This window comes from Neomonachus schauinslandi, chromosome 5 (assembly GCF_002201575.2).
Source record: "Neomonachus schauinslandi chromosome 5, ASM220157v2, whole genome shotgun sequence".
In the NCBI taxonomy this organism is placed as follows: domain Eukaryota; kingdom Metazoa; phylum Chordata; class Mammalia; order Carnivora; family Phocidae; genus Neomonachus; species Neomonachus schauinslandi.
In genome coordinates this window covers 130,171,536-130,178,577 of record NC_058407.1, presented here as the reverse complement: position 1 = coordinate 130,178,577, position 7,042 = coordinate 130,171,536, and positions in this window count along the sequence as shown.

The following is a 7,042-nucleotide window of genomic DNA, read 5'->3' as shown; positions in this document are numbered from 1 at the left end:
CTTTCCTTTCCTTTCCTTTCCTTTCCTTTCCTTTCCTTTCCTTTCCTCTCCTCTCCTCTCCTCTCCTCTCCTCTCCTCTCCTCTCCTTTCCTTTCTTTTCTTTTCTTCTCTTCTCTTCTCTTTTCTTTTCTTTCTTTCTTTCTGGTAATCTTCCAGTTATCTTCCCACGATGAAATCCAGGTAGGAGAATATAAAGTTTACTAAAATTACTCAGGGCAAGGGTTTCACTTTCCTCCCACTTAAATTGTGCAGAGATTAGTCACTCTGAGAAAGCAAAAACAGTAGGTCTCTAGGTGAAGAAAAGAAAGGAATGGCAGGTTGAGTCAATGAGCACGAGGAAAGAGACTCTCAATAAAAGTAATACCTTTTGTATTCTTGAGTTTCTATTACACTCTGCAGTAATGTCTCTTCCCTCCAAACCATCCCGGCAGGGTCACTGAGGGAGGGACTTGGGAAGGAGACTTGTGCGTTGGCCTGCCCATCCCCCCATGCAGCTCCTGGTGGGAGGGAGGTTTTTTTTTTTGTTTTTTTGGACCCTTAACCAGAAACCAAGAAAGTGAGGCTGTGTCCAGGATGCCTAAGACAGGGAGGGCTGCCCCACAAAAGACAGGAAAATCGGTAAGCATTTGTTGGAGGAGTCACCATTCAAAGCCATGGTTTTGTGCACACTCAGAAGGGAGCGGTATGGTTTGGTAGGCAGGGGAGCGTCAGATTCTAGGTCGCTCCGGGACATTGCAGGGGAGCACAGACAGAGCCCACGGTGGGGCAATGAGAAAACCAAGCGGCAGCAAATCGCTTTTAGAGTGAGGGAAGGTTTACATGAACAAATAATACGAAGGAAAAATGGAAGAAAGCAGACCAGACTGAGCACAAAGACACAAAAGAATTAATTCTTTTTTTAATGAAGTGGGAGCAAAAAACGTGCCATACACAGATGAAAAGCTTTCCTTCTCGGAGAAAAGCCCTCAGTGATACAGGTACCAGGTTTCCCGCCAAGGGCACAGCTAATATTTATTTGAAGGCTGATTTTGATGAGAGGAGCCAACAGGGACCCTAAAATACACCAGGCTGTGTTTGGCGCGCTCCTCTGCCCCAAGCCGCACCATCCCTCCTCGGGGGAGTTGGGAGCTGCCCCCAGCCTCTTGGGTGCCCCACACCTCCCACCCTTCTGTGCACACAAAGAAAGGCAAGAGCTTCTGCCCACAGCCACACAACTGCACAGCTGCTTCGGGGAGGACAGAATGCCATTTTGGCTGGAGCTGGATGAAGTTGCTGCCAATTTCCTCAAAGTTTGCCTTCTCTTTCAAAATTCAGAATAACAGCACACAAACACTCTCAGGTCCTCCTGGCTGCGTTCCCTTTCTGGAGTAATTAGTTGAAATGCACATTATGTTCTCACCTCAGCCTGAGTTTCCATGGTGTCCCTGCTGCTTGCCTTAAGCAGAACCTCCTGTGGGCTGCTTGCAAGGGACCTGGTGCCTTGCTCCCCAAGGCTGGCGCTGGGCCTTCTCGGGGAGCTCGTGGAGGATGGGAACAGTCATTGGTTTCCAGTTGGGATCTGCCAAAGGCTTTGACCCGGCCAACTTTTGTCTGGGTGAGCTCCCAGTTCCCCTGGGTTATAAAATAAGAAAAATGTTGCTTCCTCTCTCTTCAGAGGGATGGCTGGAGGAGTCATGGCTTGGGGGTAGGTAAAGAGAGAGGGCAGGCGAATGTGAGAGCCTGAAAAGTCCCACAGAAGGATTTGGAGTTAATGTAATAAACAACAGGAAGCTATCAGGGTTTTGAAACAGCAATAGGATGCGGGAAAGCAAAATGAGTTAGGTGGGAGGGTAGGTAGGGGGAGTCAGTAAGTTAGGGCCCAGGACAAGGTGGCCAGCTCTATGACATTCCTGGTATGTGGTCCTGAGGGCTGGATTTTGGTTATGGGTCTGGCTATGGAAGAGGAAGAGGAGTTAGCAGAGTTTGGTCCAGTGGCAGCCTATTCTCAAAGTTTGGTCCCTTGGCCCTACCCCGGGCTGCTGAGCCAGAAACTCTAGGGTGGAGCCCAGCCATCTGTGTTTCAACAAGCCTTCCTGATGGTTCCAATGCAAGCTAAAGTTTGAGAATCACAGCTGTATAGGCTGGGCAGATCATAAACACAGGGGTTGGGAGAACTTGGGCTCTACTGATTCTGAATAATGGTTAAATGGCATTAAATAAAACATCACTTAATCTTCAGGGATCTGAGTCTCTCTCTCTCTCTTTTTTTTTTAGAGAGAGAGAGAGAGATGGGGGAAGGGGCAGCAGAAGAAGGGGAGAGAGCGTCTTAAGCAGGCTTCACACCCAGCACGGAACCTGACATGGGGCTCAATCTCACAACCCTGAGCTCATGACGTGAGCCGAAATCAAGAGTTAAACATTTCACCAAGTGAGCAACTCAGGCACCCCCAGGGTTCTGAATCTCTTATCTCTAAAATGTAGTCCATCAGCCAGGAGTTGTGTTTTGCTACATATAAAAGAAAGCCCCAAATAACAGCAGGCTAAACACCAAAGGCATTACTCTTTCACATAAAAGGAGCATGGAGTTAGGTCATCCAGCACTGGGATGGCAGCTTAACAGCATCGTGGGGACACAGACCCATCTCTCTCTTGCTCTGCCATCCTCAGTATGAGTCTATTAGTTTCCTATAGCTGCTATAACAAATGACTGCAAACCCAGGAGCTTAAAAACAGTGCAGGGCGCCTGGGTGGCTCAGTTGGTTAAGTGACTGCCTTCGGCTCAGGTCATGATCCTGGAGTCCCTAGATCGAGTCCCACATCGGGCTCCCTGCTCGGCAGGGAGTCTGCTTCTCCCTCTGACCCTCCCCCCTCTCATGTGCTCTCTCTCAAATAAATAAATAAAATCTTAAAAAAAACCCCAAAAAACAAAAAAACATTGCAAATTTACTTATATTACAGTTCTCAAGGTCAGGATTTCAAATCCTCCCTGGGCTACAATCAGGGGTCAGCAGGGCTGCATTCCTTCGGGACACTCTAAGGGGAAAACTTTCCTTGCCTTTTGCAGCTTCCAGAGGCTGCTCATGGTCTCCTGCTCCATCCTTCAAAGCCAGCAGCATCATCCTTACTAAGCCATCTCTCAGCTTTTCTTCTGTTTCCCACTTCTTTTAAGGATTCTTGTGATTATTTGGGACCTGCCTGGGCAATTCACAATAATCTCTCTACTTTGAGGTCAGTTGATCAGTAACGTTTATCCCATCTATAACCTTGATTCCCCTTTTATTTATAGTTCCAAGGATTTGGACATGGACATCTTTGTCAGGGGCATTATTTTGCCTTTCATTCTCAAGTTCTGCTCATGGTCCTAAATTTCTACTACAATTTCTACTGTCATGTCAGATTTCCAGGCAGCAGGAAAGAGGAAGTGGGAAGGACAGAAGAGGCGCTTGCCAACTGAGCTAGCTCCTACAGAACATCACTGCCAAACTCTCCTTAGCCAGAACTTAGTCATATGGCCACACCTACCTTCAAGGGGGGCTGGGAAATGTGGTCTTTTTTTCCTAGTGGCAAAGTGTCCCACTAAAATTAAGATTCTGTTTCTACGGAAGAAGGGGGAAGTAACTACTGAGTAGGTAACTAGCAGCTTCTGCTACATAGAGGCAGATGGAGGGAGGGTCTTGATTGTCTCCTAAGTTCCTTCCTTCTCTAATGATTACAGGACCCTCTAGAGTTAAGGAATGACAGGTTTTTTTTTTAATTACTTTTTATTTATTTATTTGAAAGAGTGAGAGAGAAAGAGAGAGAGAGTGCACAAGTGGAGGGAGAGGCAGAGGGATAGAGAGAGGGACAGAGAGAGGGACAGGGAGAGGGACAAGCAGACTCCTTGTCAAGCTCAGAGCCCAATGTGGGTCCCAATCCCAGGAACCTGAGATCATGACCTGAGCTGAAGTCAGATGCTTCATCAACTGAGCCACCCAGGAGCCCCAGGAATGACCATTTTAAGTTGAGAAATGAGACACTAGAGTAGAAGAAAGAAGGAAGTCCTTGTTTGACATTATCTTCTTTTCTTCAGGGGCAATGGCATTCATTTATATATTATTGAGCATCTTTAAGGAACCAGACACATTACATACATTTGTCCTTACATATGTGCCATGCAAAAAGGAACCTTATGGTGGCTCATTCCTCTTTTAGCCCTACAGAAAAATGTTTTCATTGTTGAGCAAATAAATTGCCATTTTTGATTGCAATGAAAGATGGGGACCAGAGATTTACCCTAGGGAATGTATCACCTCTCCTTTCCAGAGGTATAGCTGCATTTGTAACAGTGCCCTACCCTCCCAACCAGACCACATACAGGTGACTAATATGATATCTTTCAACAACCATCTTCTCAAGGATAGAGACCCTGTCTTGTTCAATAGTGTTCAGTATAGGCCGACACGTAGGGAATAAGCAGGTTTGCAATACTTTCCTTTAAGAGAATGAATAAATGAATGCTGTATGGCAATCCACTGACCTATTACCTTTATATGGCTTTGATTTTGAACAAGCTATTCTATGAGCCTTTTTAAAACATTTTAAAGCCTTCTCTACTGATTTGGTGAAGAATCTACGGATTTGTCTTCAGACTCTCTATTTTGGAAGATATTTACCCTGTCAATATATTTCTTAATCGGGGCATGAAACTACTTACTTCTTTCCTTATGGTTTAGCTAAGAGTATGGAACAAAGTCTACCAGGCATGGGGGACCCGGGCAGCTGCTGACAGAGATCTTGCTTGCCATTTCTTTCTTGAAGTGGGGCTTTCTTGCCTGACGTGACTGCTCCTGGAGCCAGGGGGTGTTATTAGAGAAGCGGTTGTACTTTATGATGGGAACATATAGACGGCAGGGAAGGGAAGTCTTCCACAGGAATGGTCTAATATAAACAACAATAACCATAATAATAATCTGGGCTTTTATGGGAGCTTTCATCGAGGAACCAAAAACACATTACGAGCATTAACTCATTAATCTTCACAGCGCCCCTGTGAGGGAGAATTAAGTGTAAGTAATCATAATTATTACTGTCATTATCCTTCAAACAATTCCCAGATGTGCTGTGGCTGAACTGGCGTACTTCGGGCATTTTTTTTTTTTTTTTAATAGAGACCCTAGACTTGGCAGGAATTCATCTCTCTCTCGCTCTCTTCCCCATTCTCCTCTCTCTTTTTTCTTACTCCCTCTGACTTACCAAATACATATGGAATTTTTAAGTTTGTGGGACCCCTGGAAGAAATGGGTGGAAAATAATTTCCAGTCCACGGTGGTCCCCTTGGCTTTGCTCTTGCCCATTAGAAGGCTTCAGTGGCTGCAGTGGATCCAGACCCAGGCCTCCAGAGCTGATCACAGATTTCATTTTTAAACTATGTATGTTGTTTATGATTTCAGCCTTATCTCTTCAGGTAAAGTCTTGAGAAGTTTCATTTTACATGTAGCATCCTGTTTCCTCTTAACCATTTAAATGAGAACAGTGTCCTGAGCACCAAGCACAAGAAGCCTCAGCTCAATTGGCAGCATCCTCTGCATGTGACTACAAGCACTGCGTCTACCCCACAGGTGCAATCCTACCTGTGCACTCAAGCAATCACTCAGTTCTTGGGGAAACAACTCACCTCGGTGTTCCAGAATAATCGTAAGAGACATAGGAGAAAGAGTGCTCGGAGAAAGAGCACTCGATTATTTTCAGGGTGAAAACGGATGAATCCGCTGATGAGAAATACCAAAAGGATGCAAGGATGCACACATTGTTTTGTAGCTTCTGTATATTTTTAAATTGTGCTTTTGTTTTAGGATTACATAAGTAGTGTGCATGATAGAAAAGTTGGAAAATGTTGGAAAGTCTAAAGAAAAAAGAAGCTGCCTGTAAACCCAGTAGTGAGAGTTAAGTATTGTAACATTTTTGTGTATTTCCTTGGATTCTTTTGATGTTGATGTGAAAGCAGGAGGACACTGACGTTTGCCTTGTTCTTTGATTTCTGGAATTGGATAAAACATGAGATGTGTTTATGGAAGTTTGGGTACTCAGCTATGGAACCCGGAAGACGCCATGCTTAGCACTGGGAAGGCCGAAGTTGTAATACAGTCCAAGCCCTTAGGTATGTGGTGTGCAGTTGGCACTGTCTACCTGGGCAGTCTTCTCCTACTCCCCCAGAGGCTCGCGAAGTTCCCGCAATTCCCGTCTTCCTTTTGTTCCTTGAATTAACCAAGCTTGTTCCAACCAACCCAAGTTCTGGAACTTGGAATGTGCCATTCCTACTTTCTGGAATATTCTCCCTCAGGTCCTTTATGGCTTTGTGTTCACATGGCTGACTCCTTCCCATTCCTCAGATCTGGTCTTATATGTCACTTCTTCAATAAGTCATCCCTGCATGCAGTGTCTCACGTGGCTGTTCTCTTCTCTGGTCCCCCTCTGTGACATGACCCACTTTGATTTCCTTCTTTGAATGTGTAATATTCTTTATTTTTTATGATTGCTATTTTCCCTTATATACTTTTTTATTGTCAGTCTCTCCCGACTTGCAAGCTCCATGAGGGTGGAGATCTTGACTGTGTTGTTGTTGTCTCTAGCCTCTGAGTCTAGAACAGTGCCTGACACACAGAGGGTGCTTAATAAAAACTATTGCATTTGCATAAGGAGAAGGCTCGAGAAGACATGGGAGAGATGTCCAAAGAGATCTCTGAAGGTAGAGGTGAACATTCGCATCAGAATACAAAAACTGCATGGCAGGAAAAGAAAAGAAAATGTAAAACACCTAGTTAGCAAATACCTATAACAGCCTCAGAAGGGAGAAACTAGGTCCCATTTTAAGGGAGAAAAATAGAAGTAGTGAAGGTCCAATATATTTGTAGGAGCTTGTAGGTGAGGCTAAAAGAAGGAGACGAAGTGTTGGAAACATACCTTGGAGGTTTCACTCTAATTCAATTTAGGACGTGTTGACAATTTAGGAAACATCCATGTCGGGCAGGTGGGAATGGGAGCATCTGAACGGCAGCAAAATACAGATGAGCAAGGAAGGAAAAAG